This window comes from Rhinolophus sinicus, chromosome X, assembly GCF_036562045.2.
Source record: "Rhinolophus sinicus isolate RSC01 chromosome X, ASM3656204v1, whole genome shotgun sequence".
NCBI lineage: Eukaryota > Metazoa > Chordata > Mammalia > Chiroptera > Rhinolophidae > Rhinolophus > Rhinolophus sinicus.
The window spans coordinates 49164832-49184838 of NC_133768.1; positions in this window are offsets into that span (position 1 = coordinate 49164832).

Genomic DNA, 20007 nt, shown 5'->3' on the forward strand with positions numbered 1-20007 from the left:
CTAGAAGCGGAACAGTAGCAGTGTCAAATCAAAACAACAGAAAATTTGCTGTTTTGAGAACTGTGGACTGCAGACACAAATTCGCAGCCCAACTAGTTCCAGCAAAGGGGAGGGAGCTGTGGAAGCAGGACCAGCTGTGGTGGTGGTCGCTGCCATTGCTCTGGGCCACCTCTCACAACTCACTCTGCCTCTGACCCCACCTATCTGGGCGGAATCCTGCAGGAGTAAACAGAACTGCTGAAACATACGGGCTCTGAATCTGGAGCAGGAAGAGCTTTGGAACATCAAAAGTTCTCCGCATACCCACCCGGACACAGCGCCCTGTGACCTAGATGAACTATTAACAGAGGAGAAGCCTGTCTCCCAGGGAATCCCCCCATTCTGTGAGAAGCTGGAATAGGGCAGAGAAAACATAGCACTATCGTGTGGGAGAAGAAAAACAAGCTGCAGTCGGAAAAAAATAAAACATTCTACCAACAAGTACTGGAAAACAAAAGAAAGACCTCTTCCTATCAACCTGTTGCAGAAGCCACTCCTGTAGATGTTTAGGAAGAGAAATAGTAAACCAGTAATTGCCAGGAATAACCAAGGCAACAAGATACCTCAGAAAGAAAGTGAAAAATCTCCAGAAAAGGCACTTAAAGATACAGAAATATGTGACTTAAATGACAGAGAATTCAAGATTGCAGTTCTGAAAAAAACTCAACGAGATACAAGAAAACACAGATAGGCAGTTAAACGAACTCAGAAACATAATCAAAGAACAGCATGAGCATTTTACGATAGAGATTGAAATTTTAAAAAAGAACCAAATAGAATTTCTGGAGATTAAGAACTCAATAGAAGAAATTAAGAATGAAATAACCAGCTTAGGTAGTAGAGTTGACCAGATGGAAGAAAGAATCAGTGACATCGAAGATAGAAACCTGGAAATTACACAGATGGAAGAAGAAAGAGACTTGAGACTTAAAAGAAATGAAAGAACTCTACAAGAACTTTCTGACTCCATCAGAAAGAGCAATATAAGAATAATGGGCATACCAGAAGGAGAAGAAAGAGAGAAGGGAACAGAGAATATATTCAAACAAATTGTCGATGAGAACTTCCCAAACTTGTGGACAGAACTGGACCCTCGAATCCAAGAAGCAAATAGAACACCTAATTACCTCAACCCGAACAGGCCTTCTCCAAGGCACATTGTATTGAAGCTGTCTAAAATTAACGACAAAGAAAGAATCCTCAAGGCAGCCATGGAAAAGAAGACAGTAAAGTACAAAGGAAAGCCCATTAGATTATCATCTGATTTCTCAGCAGAAACTCTACAAGCCAGGAGGGAGTGGAACCAAATATTAAAACTATTGAAAGAGAGAAATCATGAGCCAAGAATAATATACCCAGCAAAGATATCCTTTAGATATGAAGGAGGAATAAAGATCTTTCCAGACATACAGAAGCTGAAGGAATTTTCTAATACACGAACTGCACTACAAGAAATACTAAAGGAGGCTATTCGACCACCATATACAGGGACAATTTCTGGCAACCAAAACATAAAAAGTGAGAGAATAAAGGCCTGAATCAGAATATGAGAATGGAGAAAATTAGCATGCTGAAGAAATGGCATACTCTAAATATCAAACTTTCTTTTACATAAACTTAATGGTAAGCACTCAAAAAAAAAATCCAGAACTGAAATATGTACTGAAATAAAAGAAGAAACAGAGGGAAACATCATAGAATACCACCACACAGAAATAATAGACAACAACAAAAAGGCAAAGAAACAATGGATATACAGCCTTACCAGAAAACTAAAGATAGAATGACAGGAAATCCTCACATATCAATAATCACCCTAAATGTAAATGGACTGAACTCACCAGTAAAAAGGTACAGAGTAGCAGATTGGATAAAAAAACGAAACCCAACCATATGCTGTGTCCAAGAGAAACATCTCAGCTACAAAGACAAGCATAGACTCAATGAGAAAGGGTGGAAATTGACATTCCAAGCAAATGGTATCTAGAGAAAATCAGGTGTAGCCATAATGATATCAGATAAAACAGATTTCAGGTTGAAAAGATAACAAGAGACAAAGATGGACATTTCATAATGGTAAGGGGACTATACAACAAAAAGACATAGCAGTCATCAACATTTATGTCCCCAATTAGGGAGCACCAAAATATATCAAGCAACTACTAACAAAACTAAAGTGAGAAATTGACCAAAACACAATTATACTAAGGACCCATATACATCATTGACTGCTATGTATAGATCATCCATACAGAAAATAAATAATGAAATAACAGCCCTAAATAACACATTAGATGAAATGGACATAAATGACATTTATAGAGCACTTCATCCTGAAACATCAGACTATACATTTTTTTCTTGTGTACATGGAATATTCTCAAGGATAGACCATATATTGGGACATAAAATCATCCTCAGCAAATTTAAGAAGATTGAAATCATACCAAGCATATTCTCTGATCACAAGGCTTTGAAATTGGATATCAACTGCAAAAAGAAAGCAGAAAAAACACAAATACATGGAGATTTAAACAACATACTTTTAAAGAACTACCAGGTCAAAGAAGAAATTAGAGGAGAGATCAAAAGATCATAGAAACAATGACAATGAAAATACATCCTACCAAAATTTTTGGGATTCAGTGAAAGCAGTTTTAAGAGGGAAATTGATATCAGTACAGGCCTATCTCAAGAAACAAGAAAAGTCCCAAATAACTAACCTCAAGGTACACCTTAATGCACTAGAAAAAGAAGAATAAATGAAACCTAAGGTCAGCAGAATAAAGGAAATAATAAAAATCAGAGTAGAACTAAATGAAATAGGGAAGAAAATGACAACAGAAAAAAATTAGTCTGAAAAAGAGCTGTTTTTTTGAAAAGATGAACAAAATTGACAAACCCTTGGCTAGGCTCAGTAAGAAAAAGAGAGAAGACACTAATAAACAAAGTCAGAAATGAAAAAGGGGAAGTTATCACGGACACCACAGAAATACAAAGGATCATCCAAGAATACTATGAAGGACTATATGCCACCAAATTCAATAACCTAGAAGAAATGGACAAGTTCTCAGAAACATATAGCCTTCCAAGGTTGAACCATGAACTGGAAAATCTAAACAGACCAATCACCAGTAAGGAAATTGAATCAGTTATCCAAAACCTTCCCAAAAGCAAAAGTCCAGGACCAGATGGCTTCACTAGTGAATTCTACCAACCTTCAAAGAGGATCTAATACCAATCCTGCTCAAACTCTTCCAAAAAACTGAAGAAGAGATAGTACTCCCTAACTCATTGTATGAGGCCAACATTACCCCGATACTGAAACCTGGTAAGGACAACACAAAAAAAGAAAATTACAGACCAATATCTCTGATGAATACGGATGCAAAAATCCTAAACAAATTCTAGCAAATCGAATACAACAATGCATTAAAAAGATTATTCATCACGACCGAGTGGGGTTCATCCCCAGGGCACAAGGATGGTTCAACATCCGCAAATCGATCAATGTGATACATCACATAAACAAAATAAAGGACAAAAATCATATGATTCTATCAATTGATGCTGAAAAAACATTTGACAAGATACAACATCGATTTATGATTAAAACACTTAATAAAATAGGTATAGAAGGAAAATACCTTAACATAATAAAGGCCATATATGACAAGCCCTCAGCTAATCTCATAATTAATGGTGAAAAACTGAAGCCCTTTGCTCTACGTTCAGGAACACGACAGGGCTGTCCCCTATCACCTCTGCTTTTCAACATAGTGTTGGAAGTCCTTGCCAGAGCAATCAGGCAAGAGAAAGAAATAAAAGGCACCCAAATTGGGAATGAAGAAGTTAAATTGTCACTCTTTGCAGATGACATAATGCTGTCTATAGAAAACCCTAAAGACTCCACCAAAAAGCTATCAGAAACAATCAATGAATACAGTAATGTGGCAGGCTTCAAAATTAACGTACAAATGTCCATTGCATTCCTATATATTAACAATGAAATCTCAGAAAAGGAAATAAAAAAACAATTCCTTTTGCAATTGCAGCAAAAGGAATAAAACACCTAGGAATAACCTTAACTAAGGATGTAAAAGAACTATATGCTGAAAACTACAAGATATTTTTAAAAGAAACTGAAGAAGACACAAAGAAATGGAAAGATATTCCGTGCTCATGGATTGGAAGAATCAACATAGTTAAAATGGCCATATTACCCAAAGCAATATACAGATTTCACGCAATCCCCATCAAAATCCCAATGGTAGTTTTTAAAGAAATAGAACAAAAAATAATCAGATTTGTTTGGAACCACAAAAGACCCGAATAGCCAAAGCAAGCTTAAGAAAAAAGAACAATCATGGAGGTATCACACTTCTTGACTTTGGCTTGTACTACAGGGCTACAATAATCAAAAGAGCATGGTATTGGCAGAAAAACAGACACATAGACCAATGGATTAGAATTGAGAACCCAGAAATAAAACCACATAAATATGGACAGATAATTTTTGACAAAGAAGCTAAAAACATACAATGGAGAAAAGACAGCCTCTTCAATAAATGGTGCTGGGAGAATTGGATAGCCACGTGCAAAAGAATGAAACTGGACTGCTATCTGTCACCATGTACCAAAATTAATTCAAAATGGATCAAAGACTTAAGCATAAGACCTGACACAATAAACTGCATAGAAGAAAACATAGGTACTAAACTTATGGACCTTGGGTTCAAAGAGCATTTATGAATTTGACTCCAAAGGCAATGGAAGTAAAAGCTAAAATAAATGAATGGGACTATATGAAACTTAAAAGCTTCTGCACAGCAAAAGAAACCATCGACAAAATAAAGAGGCAACCAACTGAATGGGAGAAGATTTTTGCAAACAGTGCCTCCGATAAGGGCTAATATCCAAAATATACAAGGAACTCATGCAACTCAACAACAAAAAACAAACAACCCAATTGAAAAATGGGCAGAGGACCTGAAGAGACATTTCTCCAAAGAGGACATACAAATGGCAAATAGACATATGAAAAATGCTCAACATCACTAATCATCAGAGAAATGCAAATAAAAACCACAATGAGATATCACCTCACCCCAGTCAGAATGGCTATCATCAACAAGACAAATAGTAACAAGTGTTGGAGAGGCTGTGGAGAAAAAGGAACCCTCATACACTGTTGGTGGGAATGCAGACTGGTGCAGCCGTTATGGAAGGCAGTGTGGAGGTTTCTCAAAAAATTACGAATAGAATTACCATATGACCCAGCAATCTCTCTCCTGGGTATCTACCCAAAAAATCTGAAAACATTTATTCATAAAGACACATGTGCTCCAATGTTCATTGCAGCTTTGTTTATGGTGGCCAAGACATGGAAACAACCAAAATGTCCTTTGATAGATGAATGGATAAAGAAGTTGTGGTATATATACACAATGGAATACTATTCGGCGGTAAGAAAAGATGAAATAGGACCATTTGTGACAACATGTATTTATCCTGAGAATATACTGGTAAGCGAAATAAGTCAGACAGAAAAAGCAGAGAACTATATGATTTGACTGACATGTGGTATGTCAACCAAAAACAACAAAAGAACAAGACAAACAAATGAGAAACAAAAACTCATAGATAGAGACAATAGTTTAGTGGTTACCGGAGGATAAGGGGGGAGGGGCGTGGTAGATGAGGGTAAAGGGGATCAAATATATGGTGATAGAAGGAGAACTGATTCTGGGTGGTGAACACACAATGGGATTTATAGATGATGTAATACAGAGTTGTACTCCTGAAATGTATGTAACTTTACTAACAATTGTCACCCCAATAAACTTTAATTAAAAAAGGAAGAAAAAGAAATGAAAAGCATCAATAAAATTGACTACACTATTACTAAAACTTCTGTATGACAGAAATATACCATTCTTAAGTTAAAATCAAGTGTTGATATTTAAAAAATATTTGCAACATAGATAACAGAAAAAAAGGATAGTATCTAGAATATGTAAAGCATTCCTACAAATCAAAAATAAAGAGAGAAATATTCCAATCATAAAAAGCAAAAGCTATAGTTAGACGTTTTAAAGATGAGGAAAAACAAATGGTAAATGTGCACATAATATAAAATTCAACCTCATCAGTCATCGAGAAAACATAAATTAAAACAATTTTTTTTCAGCAAGCAAGTTGGAGAAAATAGACTATGTAGAAAAGAGTTCTCTCAATAACTGAAGGTGAGTATAAATTGGAACCACCACTTGGTAGTGTAATTTGACAGTAGTTATTAACAATTAGAAAGTACCTACACAAAGACGTATGGTTACTAAAACAAATAAACTTTTGTACCTGTGCTCAGGGAAACATATGCAAGGATATTCAGCATTATTCACAATAATGAAAAATTTGAAACAGCTTAAATGTCCACTAAGAAGAGGTTGGTACAGCATTGGGAATAGAGACAGTGGAAATGTAATGGCTGTGTGCGATGTCAGAGGGATAGTGGATGGGGGGAGGGAGGTTGACACAGTGTGAGGGATATAAATGATAAATGTCTAAGTATTACTTTGCTTTGTGCACCTGAAACTAATAAAAAAAAATGGGGAAAAAAAAGAAAAGAAAAAAAAGAAGAGGTTGGCTGAAATAAACCATGATTTATCTGTCCTGTGGACTGCTGTATATCAGCTAAAAAGGCTAATGATATGAAATCATTAAGACAGATAGATAGATAATAGATTGATAGTATATACATACATACATACCTGAATAAAAAGTAAACTACAGAATAATATATTCTGTATGGTATCATACAATCACACAAATCATATGATCTGCTTTCTATGACTATGTAAATACATATGTATATGCATAGAAAAAGGTCTTGTAAGATACAAAGCGTAAAAGAAAGAGGAACTAGGATAAAGACTGGAAAATTAGTGGTGAAAGGGGTCTTTATTCTTATGTGCAAATATATTACTTTTCTAGAAAAACAATAGGTTACCCATAAAACCAGTTACACGTGGGTTTGAAACCCCAGTTCTTTAACTTACTAGTTATGTAAGCTTAATACCTTTCTGGGTCTGAAATTTTATGTCTATAAACTAGGGATAAAAAGAAGACCTACTTTGGACTGAGTTTTAGAAAGTAAATAATTAAGGTAATAATAACACATAGTAGACGTTCAATAAATGTTAACTATTGCTAACATTTTTATTATGATTTCTATAAAAACTGGCCTTGGCCTCCAGTGTACTCTCTGATCTGGCCGTTTCATCCTGTCAGCTTCCTCCATTGTCTGAGACCCTTCCAGCCATTGTTCCCTATAGTCTTACAAGACCTCACATAGACAAGCAACTGGAGATATCAACCTCTTTGTGCCAGAGGGTAGGTTAAGATTTTCTCCTTTTTTATTTTGTTTTAATAAACAAATACATTACAAATACTGTACGTAATTTGTTATCTATCTTCTGTCTCTCAAACACTTCTTTGCCTTTTCATTATCTGTCCTTTGTATATGCTTCTCTGAAGAAAATGGGATAAGCACTGGACTAGAATTCAGATAACCTGGATGATTTTTGTCTCTTCAACTAATGACTAGGAGAGATTAGACATTTTTTGACTCTCTTCTTTGTTTGTAAAACAAACAAATTATGTCCCATCTTCTTAATCTGTTGTTCAAATCAGAAGAAAATAAATAAAATGAAAATGCCTATCCACTGTAGATCTATACAACAGAGAACATTATCACATTGATTTCATATTGCCTTTAAAAATGATTAACCAATGGTTACTTTTAATAAATAATATATAGTTATTTAATAAATAATTTCAAAAACAATAATTTTATTTAATAACTAATTATATCTTGATGAGGGAAAATATTTGACTGGAAATATTTTCTGTATCATTTCTCCTTTACGAATATCTGTGGGAAGCCAGGAATATTTCTATAAGGCCCCACCCCATTCACCTTGTACCCTGAGAATTGCAGGCCCTGGTGTCCAGGAAAAGCTTATCAAATGAAGGTCTGAACAATTTATCTTTACTCTCTTGATGATAAACTTTATATATTCCATTCCCTCGATCCTCAAACTTAGCTCTAATTTTAATGATAAGTGAATATTAGGTACTATACATTCATCTTTGTGCCTGCAAATACACCATTTGCGTTTAAAGCTTTGGCCTACAGTAGATATGAAAACCCATTAAAATGAAATTGGCAACTGTACTTGGGAGAACTGTTTTTCACTGCTTTTCTACCTCTCTTCATCCTGGCAGTAAATAGTTGTCAAACTAGCAATGGAGTCATGGACCACTGAATATAAAGGAAACTTCAATATCATTTTAAGTCATTTAGCCCTGAAAAGGGATAATACTGATAAGCTTTGAGATCATCTGTTCTTTCAAAGTCAAACAGAAGAAATGTTGTCCTTCAACAATCAGGGGACTAATCTGAGCTATGTGTGTTTATTTGGTGTTTAGAAATATCTATATAACTTTCTCAAGTTCTTCATGAGAGGCCAAAAATTTAGACACAGTATAGATAAGAATTTGTGCTCCAGAGCCAGCTAGATGGGTCCTTGATTCTACCATTTATAAGTGAGTGACCTTGGGCAAATGACGTAACTACTCTGTGTCTCATTTTCCTTACCTTTAAAATAAATATTGTTTAAAAAATAAATATTACCTTTAAACAAAGATTGTTTGGACTACTGAATAAGATTTCCCACATAAAGTGCCTGAAACTTAGCAAGTGATTGATAATAATGATAATAATCACCCATCATCATACCATCTACTGTAACATGAAGCAGTACTACTGTACCTTTTACATTTTTATATTTTTATTTTACCTTTTATATTTTTAATCTACTCTTAACATTCCTCTGCCATTGTCAAATTCAAAGGACCAAAAATAATGCCCTACTTATAGAGGCATTCAAAGAATCTGTTTGATTGACTGACTGTCCCACTATACTCATTTCTAAGCAATTCTGTTTAATAATCCTAGAAAACAAGAGTTGGTCATTTATTATGTGAACTTGGTTTTTATTTTCTCTCTCTCTCTCTCTGTCCTCTCTCTCTCTCTCTCTCTCTCTCTCTCTCTCTCTCTCATCATTTATTATGTGAACTTGGTTTTTATTTTCTCTCTCTCTCTCTCTCTCTCTCTCTCTCTCTCTCTCTCTCTCTCTCTCTCTCTCTCTCTCTCTCTCTCTCTCTCTCTCTCTCTCTCTCCTATTCCAGATATAATTAAGGGTATGGACCTTGGGATGATTAGATTATCCTGGATTGTCTGAGTGGGTCCAATCTAATCACCTGCATCCCTAAAATTGGGAGAACCTTCCTGAGCTGTGGTCAGGAAATGTGACTGAGGAAGATTGGTCAGAGAGATGTAACATTGCTGGCTTTGAAGATGGGAGAAAGGATGAGCCAAAGAATGAAGCCAAAGAATGAAGTTGACCTCTAACATCTAGAAAAGGCAAGGAAATATAATCTTCCTTAGATCCTCCAGAAGGGAACACAGCCCTTGATTTTAGCCTGGTGATACCCATGTCAGACTTCTACCTAGAGAAATTTGTGGTTGCAAAGACAGGGTATTTGGGTAAAAATTGCTCTTAACCTCTCTGAACTCCCGATCTTCCCATCTCTACTCGGGAAGATAGATCCAATGTCTACCTCAAGATACTCTTCCTTTGGAGATAATCTCCACTTGGATTTCAAACGGTCAACTTGACTAGAATTTACCTCTTTGTTTTGACTTTAGTAAAGGCCCCCTGTAATATATTGGGAACTTGTCTGTTCCAACTTTGCCCTTCCTCTGGTAGGCTTTTCAGCTTAACTAGAAAGAAAGGAATACACAAGGAGCAGAATAGTTATGAGATATTTCAATCACATTTCTCACTACACGAGGTCAAAAGACCAGTGCAGCACCTTTCAAACACAGCTACTCCCTCTCTTTACTAAACTCAGTTGGAGGGTTATGGAATAAGAACATTCTCTTCTTCAATATCTGCTTGGAATCCCATACACATTTTTCCACACCAACAGGGCTGGCTATAAATTTAACTGCTAGAAAGACAGCTCGGAACTAAATATATCTCAAGGACATTTTTGAGCTGCAAGCATAGCTTCTAGCACCCTGCCATCTCCCACTCTTTCACCCCCAACTCTTCCCTTCCTTTCACATATCTTCTCACCTTCCCCTTGTTTCCTCTTCTCTCCATCCCTCTTTCTTTTTTCTTTCTTCTATCCCATGACTTGAAAGCCAGTTGTTTTCGTCTGGGTGAAAGCTGATACTCGCCATCTACTGGTTACTGGATTTAAGTACAGGTTGTGGTTGTGTATTCAAGAGCATTTGCAAGCTTGATTATTGTCCATCTCTATGAGGTGATTATTTTCTTTGATTGCACAGTTCAAATTGTTTCCTAAAAAAGTAAACTGCTGTTTATCAAGTCTACTTTTTCATAGAATGTACTTCTAAGATATTTTAAAGCTATAATTACTAAATTATAATTTACTAAGCCCCTTCAGGAAAGGGTCTCTGCTCAATTCACCAAGTGCCTGGCCCACAGTAGGAATTTAGTGTGTATATTTTGAACAAATATATGTTGAATTGGTCCCTTGATACAGAAACAAACCCACTCTTTCTCTGTGTGTGTCTATCAACTGGCTATTGCAATATGTAGCTACCTAACTAGCTTCTTTGCCTTTTTCCATTGCCCCTCTAATTCATTCTACATTTGTTGCTAGGTTAATTTTCCTGAAGTTGAGCTCTTTATTCATGCCAACAACATTTTCATATGCCTCCAGTGACTCCCCATTTCCCATAGAATGAGGTTCAAAGTCATCATTAACCTGACATTCAAATCTACCATTCCTCAAATCTCACCTCATCCTAATTTGCTGAGTTCATCTCTACAGTCCACATTCATAACCAAAATGAATTATTGGTCATTCACAAAACATATTGCACATTTCACTGTCTCTGTACCTTCTATTAGAATTTGATTTCCCTTCCTGCTCTGCATTTTGCAACCGTTACCATCTCTTCATGTTCCTTCTTGTAAATGGCTATCTTTTAAACTTTCTTTATCAGTGGCATATATATTCCCACCCCAGAAGTCCCCTCTCTTGCTTCTGAACTCCTCGATCACTTTATCTTAATGTTTCTTGTCACTTTGCATTTTCTGTTTTGTATTTTAATTATTTGTACACATGTTGTATTCCTCCTCCTGGATTGTGAGCTTCATAATCATGATAGAAAAAATTAGTACTTATTAATTCTTATTGAATACTTATAGCTCAGAATTACTGAGAGGTAATATAGGACCTAATATGTAGTAAAGGCTGAATAAATATTATCCATAATTATGTTATTATTGATGCAGTTCATTTTTAAACAAATGCTCCCAAATTTATCCACTGCTCTCTTAAAATATGCACTTTCAGAAGTTAAAACAATCCAGCCGTGCTTTCATTATTCCAACCTTTTTTTCTTTTCTTTTATGGAATTTTCTCCTTTTGAAAATTCCTACTATGTAGATAGCAATCTGAGAGTCACTCTGCTTGTTTGAATCCTGGCTTTGCTATTTCATATTTCTGGGACTTTGGGCAAGTCAACCCTTCTGTGCTTGTTTCCTGAACTATAAAATGAGGATAATAATACCTATTTCATAGAGTCTTTACGATTATATAAGTTAATGTGAATAAGGGCTTATAAAAATGTTTGCAACAAAGTAGTGCTATATAACTGTTAGCTATTGTTATTAGTTTTGGAACAATACTATGAAACAGGCGCTTTGACATACATTGTCTCATTTAATCCTCGGAACAACTCTGTGAGGTAATAATTATTATTTCTTTTTTGCAGATGGGGAGGCCTAAACTCAAGAAAGTTAAATATTCTTCTAAAGCCAGTAAAAGCCAGAGTAGGATTCAAACCCAGGTGTGTTTGCTACACCCTAGAAAACTAAGGAAACATTGCTATCAGTGTTCTGAAAAGTTAAGAACATTTGTAAATGTAGACAAAGGAGGCAATTGTCCAAAAGACATGATTTGAAGGAGGCCCTGCCACAAAACCCTTCCATTTGCTTCAGTACTGCAAGGTCTTTAATACCATTACTACTACTTCTTTCTCTATGGGTTAAATATTGCCCTCTCTAGACTCTTGGAAGGAATAACACTTCAGCATAAATGATTTTACCACATGCATTAATACTGGTAGAATACTTGAAAGCAGGAATTCCCAAAGGGGTACCATTTTCTTTGGGCCAACTCTTATATAGCATACCCCATTCAAACAACCCGAATTAACTTGGTTTCTCCATCTCAATTTGGAAGCAGCAAGTTTGGGGTAACTGGGACAGGCCCTGGGTTCAAATCCCAGGTTTGCCACTTCCTAGCTATATGACCTTGGGCAAATCACTGAGCCTTTTTCCTTATCTGTAAAATGGAGGGTAACTATTTCTGCTTTAGAAAGTTGTAACAATTAAGTGACTTAATGCATATAAGGGCTTAGTGCAGTTTTTGGCATATGGCAAGTGCATAACATTAGCTGTCTTATTCTAGCTTCTGTTGGCTCCAACGCAGGGTAAACCCTAGCCTGCTGCCTTAACAAAAGGAGTTTTATTACCTACTCCAATGTGGTAAAATAATAATAATAATAATAATAATAATAATAATAATCATTATCATCATCATCAGAAGTATAACCCTAAGATTCGTACAACTTTTTTTCAGTAGTCATAAATATTTTGGGTCCTACACAATTAAGAGAGACAAAATGAATTATTATTTTCACTTTACATATGAAGAAACTGAGGCCCTTTTGAAAAGGTTTAGTGACTTACCCAAAGACACACTTTCTTTGAGCAACAGAGCAGATGAGACCAGAATCTCCTGGCTGATGCATTTTCCTTTCAACCAAATTAACTCTAAAAGACCTGGATAGAACCTCAACATTGTTTAGTTCCTCTGATTGCTGCCCTTGCCTCTCATGTACTTTTTCATCCTCTACCAGTGGCCCTTCCCTTTTGTTTCCTTACCAGAATCACCTTTTGTTTTCTAGTTTAAGGAAAAATATGAGTGAACTAATTTTGTTAGTAGCTTTCTTTTTTTATGTTCAACATAATGTACAACTGCACATATGGTTTAACTCATTGTTATCCATTTCTTGATCACTTTAAAGTCCTTGAGAGATAGCATGCACACCATGCATACAAGAGTATGCAATCTCTCAGCCTTGGAGAAATAGTAAGAATGTCCAGAAAGAAAATTACCTGTGACTTTCAGTAGATAAAACTGAGTACCAGAAAATGACTAAGAAATAAGGTTTTCCTTTGTGTGTTTGGTGCTTTTCTTTTTCTCTTTCACCTGTTTTCATTTTATTTCCTTTGTACTTTTTACTCTCCAAACACCAGAGGAGGAAGAAAATCAGCCCAAACCTTGAGTTTCCTCACTTTTGTCATTTAAAGCACAATCTCAAATTCCTTAATCATTATCTAGACTTTATACAGGGTGTTCAATTGTCCTATTAGTAGCATCTGGGCTTGTTACATGGTTTTCCTTTTTGGCATGTGGAATCATATTGCAATGAGACAGAGGTCACAACACAATATTTTCCTTCCTTTTTAAATTTGTTTGGTGATGAGGTCAAGGGGTGGTGATAACTAATTCACATAGGAAATAGCCAGCAAAAAAGAATTTTCAAATGATCAATTATCCAGAGGGAGGGGAGTAGAAAGTATATGCTGTATTAAGATCATTTTCTCTCCCCCACTAGTAATACATCAATGAAGTTAAAGCAAGCAGATGTTCACCTTCATGCTAGATAAGCTTCATGACTGTCCTTCTACTTCATTGCTTTTCACTTTAATCTACTACCCAACATTTATCAAATATTTGGAAGCATCCTAGAGCAGTGCTGCATAATCCAACTCTGTGACTTATCGTCTAATTCTTTCAGCTCCTGTTTACCTCTCATTTGGCTTTCACATCAGGTAACAGAGGTCAATCACCCTAGGAGCTGTGGTAGTCCCTCCAGCTTCCATTTGTTGCTGTCAGTCTACCCTGCACTTTCCCTGGGGAAAGTCTACCCTTTCCTCAAAGACCTGAAAGATGTGTTCCTGCTTACCAGCATTGAGATGATAATTGATTTGCAGGAGCCCATTCTTCAGTTTCATTTAGGAGGTCACCTACCAGGTTTGCTGCTCACTGTCAAAGGGAATTCAATTATCACACCATAAGTGTGGCAAACTCTCTAATGTTCAATATAGTTACCAGTTGTCTTGATGTTTTTGGAACATCCATTTCTTGGTTGCTCAGAGAGGCCCAAGAGTAATGGAAGAATTCTTCCAAGTTATTTCTTTTACTCCTTTCTTTTTCTTCCACTTTCCTTTTTTCACCAGCCTGATAAAAATGGTTCAATTTGTGCATCTGAGAGCCATACATTAATATGATCAAAGGGAGAAAAGACTGAGTTCTTATTTAAATCAAAAGTAAACTCTGAGAACAATTTAATGAACACCACATTATTACCAAATTGTGGACTAAACAGTGTGTGTCTAAACATTGGTCAACATATTTCATGTTTTCTGTTTGCTGCCAAAATCATTTCATAAATTTGTAGCTTTTCCTGATTCCCAAGGTCCTTTACAAAGAACTAAGGTGATATACATTTGTAATGTGTCCAATGGGATTTTAAAAATATATTATATTTGGAAAGCATTCACAAGTTAAATATATACTTTCTATCTACATCTGAATTCTCCATGCCCCCTTATTGGACATTGTTCAAACAACACTCTTCATTCTACATGAGGGTGAATGTAATAATGTGTCTTAAAAGAAAAAAAAAAAAGATTAGACAAATAAATTGTGACTCACTGAGTTCACTGAAACAAACACACCATATTTTGACAGTTCATGTCTGGCAACATCTGGCATCACATTTATACTAGAGAGTAGTAAGATGCATTGTGAATTAGTTTAAGGAGAAAATTGCATTTGCTTTATTTACTTGAGACATTTAGCAATGCCATCATCTGAATTATTTGTCATCAGACTTTGAGTGTAAAGAAAAATATGTCAACAGTAGTTTCACCTCAATCATAGGAAACATTTTCCATAGCTTGCAAGTAAAAAAAAAAATTAAAATTAAATGCTATCACACCCACTTTTAAACAATAGAATCAGAAGCAGAAGTCATGGTTTTTTGTCCCAGTCTTGCCAGTTTTCAGCTGTAGGGCTGAAACGTGAGTAGTGACTATAGGCAACAGCTTCCGTTAAAGAAAGAAGACTGACTTTTTTTTCTTTCAGATTAATTTTTTTAATTAATTTCACTCTCTTTGTTTTTCTACTGAGCCATTTGAGAGTAAATTGCAAAAATCATAATTCTTCTTTATATAGAAAACACTAAAGACTCCACCAAAAAACTGTTAGAAACAATAAACAAATACAGTAAAGTTACAGGACACAAAATCAATGTATAAAAATCAATTGTGTTCCTATATACAAACAATGAAATTTCATAAAAAGAAACAAAAAAATTCCATTTGCAATTGCAACTGAAAGAATAAAATATCTAGGAATAAACTCAATTGAGGATGTGAAGGACCCATACATTGAAAACTATTAGACATTTTTGAAAGAAATTGAATAATATCCTGTGTTAATGGATTGGAAAAATCAACATAGTTAAAATGGCCATATACACAAAGCAATACACAGATTTAATGCAATGCCCATCAAAATCCCAAAGACATTTTTAAAATAAATAGAACAAAAAAATGATCAGATTTGTATAGAATCACAAAAGAATCGGAACAGCCAAAGCAATCCTAAGAAAAAGAACAATGCTGGAGATATCACACTCCCTGACTTCAGCTTGTACTACATGGCAACAATAATCAAAATAGTATGGTACTGGCAGAAAAGCAAACACACAGACCAATAGAATAGAATTATTTCTGGGTAATTTTATTCTACCCACATAAATATGGACAGACAATTTTTGACAAAGAAGCCCAAAACATACAATGGAGAAAAAACAACCTCATCAAAAAATGGTGCTGGGAAAATTGGAAAGCCACATGCAAAAGAATGAAACTAGACTACTTCCTGTCACCATGTACCAAAATTAACTCAAAATGGATAAAAGACCACAACATAGGACCTGAAACAATAAATTGCATAGAAGAAAGCATAGGTACTAAACTTGTGGATATTGGGTTTAGAGAAGATTTTATGAATTTCAACTAACAGGCAAGAGAAGTAAAAGCAAAAATAAATGAATGGGACTATATCAAACTACAAAGCTTCTGCACCGCAAAGGGAACTGTCAACAAAACAAAGAGGCAACCAACAAAATGGGAGAAGGTATTTGCAAACAATGCCTCTGATAAGGGACTAATGTCCAAAATATTTAAAGAACACATACAACTGAACAACAACAACACAATCAATTAAAAAATGGGCAGAAGACCTGAACATACACTTCTCCCAAGAAGATATAAAAACAACCAACAGATATATGAAAAAATGCTCAACATCACAAGCTATTTGGGAAGTACAAATCAAAACCACAACGAGATATCACCTCATTTCTGTTAGAATGGCTATTATCAACATAATAAGTAATAACAAACGTCAGAGAGGCTGTGGACACAAAGGAACCCTCATACATTGCTGGTGGGAATGTAAATTGGCACAGCCACTATGGAAAACAGTATGGAGTTTCCTCAAAAAATTAAGAAGTATTACCATGTGAACCAGCAATCCCTGTGCTTGGTATCTACCCAAAAAATCTGAAAACGTTTATCCAAAAAGATATATTACCAAAATGTTCATTGCAGCATTACTCATGGTGGCCAAGACATGGAAACAACCAAAGTGTCCTTCAATAGATGACTGGATAAAGATGTGTCATATAAAAACAATGGAATACTACCCGGCCATAAGAAAAGATGAAATACTGCCATTTGCAAGAACATGGATAAATTTTGAGGTTATCATGCTAAGCAAATGAGTCAGAAAAAGTGGAAAACCATATGACTTCACTCATGTGGAATAAAAAACTGAAAGCAATAGAGAGATCCAAGATGGCGGAATAGATGAACACTGTGCCTGCATCCTTCCGTGAACACATTAAAATTACAACGACTAGGTTGGTGCAAAAGTAACTGCAGCTTTTGCAATTATTTTTAAACTTTTAAACCGCAATTATTTTTCCACCAACCTAATAAATTATAGAACAGTTAATGTGGAGAACCACCTTAATTCTAGCTGATCAGAAGTCCTATAACTAAAAATATAAAGAAGAAGCCAAAGAGTTTCCGGAAAAATGGCGGCGTAAGGTGAGCCTCTGTAAAGCTCCCCTGGAATTTACAACAAATCAAACAGCAAAAACTCCACAAAGGACTCCCTGCACAGCAGACAGGCAAGACGAAGAGGCCCACTACCGAAATCACCTACAGGTGGGAGATTCGCGCAAGCAGGGGAGGAGGAGGGAAGGCAGAAGTGCAGAGAAGGAGCCGCGCGGGCGCAGGATGCAGACCTAGCTCAGTGCTCCGAGCTCGCTGCTTCCCAGAACTACCGCAGCTGCAAGAGAGGGAAGAAGTCGGACTGCTAGGGCTCCGCTTGTGGCCCACAGGGCTGAGGGGGCAGCATATAACACGGCTGAACCCAATGCTCACAGCAGAAACCTCGGAGAAAAGACTGAGGGAAGAAGGCTGAAAACGGTGGTTTAAGCCCTCACTGCCGAGCAGAGAACGGAAGCCTTAGGCACTGAGACTAGCCGCCCCCTCCCTACCCTCCCAGAGCTCGCCCCACCCCCACCTGCCAGGTGCTAGAAACGCAAGAGTAGCAGTGTCAGAGCAAAAGAACAGAATATTTGCTGTTCTGAGAACTGTGGACCACAGACACAAATTTGCAGCCCAACTAGTTCCGGCAAAGGGGAGGGAGCTGTGGAAGCAGGACCGGCTGTGGTGGTGGTTGCTGCCATTGCTCTGGGCCACCTCTCACAACTCACCCCACCACTGGCCCCACCTATCTGGGCGGATCCCTGAGGAGTAAACAGAACCTCTGAAACATACGGGCTCTGAATCAGGAGCTGTAAGAGCTTTGGAACATCAAAAGCTCTCCGCATACCCACCGGGACACTGCGCCCTGTGACCTAGATGAACTATTAACAAAGGAGAAGCCCATCTCCCAGGGAATCCCCCCATTGTGTGAGAAGCTGGAATAGTGCAGAGAAAACATAGCACTACTGTGTGGAGAAGAAAAATAAGCTGCAGTTGGAGAAAAAATAAAACATTCTACCAACAAGTACTGGAAAACAAAAAAAGATCGCTTCCTATCAACCTGTTGCAGAAGCCACTCCTGTAGATGTCTAGGAAGAGAAATAGTAAACCAGTAATCACCATGAATAACCAAGATAACAAGAGAGCTTAGAAAACAAGTAAAAAAATTCCAGAAAAGGCACTTAAAGATACAGAAATATGTGACTTAAATGACAGAGAATTCAAGATTGCAGTTCTGAAAAAACTCAACGAGATACAAGAAAACACAGATAGGCAGTTAAATGAACTCAGAAACACAATCAAAGAACAGCATGAGCATTTTACGAAAGAGATTGAAATTTTGAAAAAGAACCAAATAGAATTTCTGGAGATTAAGAACTCAATAGAAGAAATTAAGAATGAAATAACCAGCTTAGGTAGTAGAGTTGACCAGATGGAGGAAAGAATCAGTGACATCGAAGATAGAAACCTGGAAATGACACAGATGGAAGAAGAAAGAGACTTGAGGCTTAAAAGAAATGAAAGAACTCTACAAGAACTTTCTGACTCCATCAGAAAGAACAATATAAGAATAATGGGCATACCAGAAGGAGAAGAAAGGGAGAATGGAACAGAAAATATATTCAAACAAATTGTCGATGAGAACTTGCCAAACTTGTGGACAGAACTAGACCCTCGAATCCAAGAAGCAAATACAACACCTAATTACCTCAATCTCAACAGGCCTTCTCCAAGGCACATTGTATTGAAGATGTCTAAAATCAACGACAAAGAAAGAATCCTCAAGGCAGCCAGGGAAAAGAAGACGGTAACTTACAAAGGAAAGCCCATTAGATTATCATCAGATTTTTCAGCAGAAACTCTACAAGCCAGGAGGGAGTGGAACCAAATATTCAAACTATTGAAAGAGAGAAATCATGAGCCAAGAATAATATATCCAGCAAAGATATCCTTTAGATATGAAGGAGGAATAAAGACCTTTCCAGACATACAGAAGCTGAGGGAATTTTCTAATACACGACCTGCACTACAAGAAATACTAAAGGAGGCTATTCGACCACCATCAACAGGGACAATTTGTGGCAAACAAAACTCAAAAAGGGGGAGAGTAAAGGCCTGAACCAGAATATGGGAATGGAGAAAGTAAGCGTGCTGAAGAAAATGGAATACTCTAAATATCAAACTTTCTTTTACATAAACTTAAGGGTAACCACTCAAAAAAAAATCCAGAACTGAAATATATACTGAAATAAAAGAAGAAACAGAGGGAAACATCATAGAATACCACCACACAGAAATAATAGACAACAACAAAAAGGCAAAGAAACAATGGAGACACAGCCTTACCAGAAAACTAAAGATAGAATGACAGGAAATCCTCACATATCAATAATCACCCTAAATGTAAATGGACTGAACTCACCAATAAAAAGGCACAGAGTAGCAGATTGGATCAAAAAACTAAACCCAACCATATGCTGTCTCCAAGAGACACATCTCAGCTACAAGGACAAGCATAGACTCAAAGTGAAAGGGTGGAAATTGACACTCCAAGCAAATGGTACCCAGAGAAAATCAGGTGTAGCCATAATGATATCAGATGAAACAGACTTCAAGGTGAAAAAGATAACAAGAGACAAAGATGGACATTTCATAATGGTGA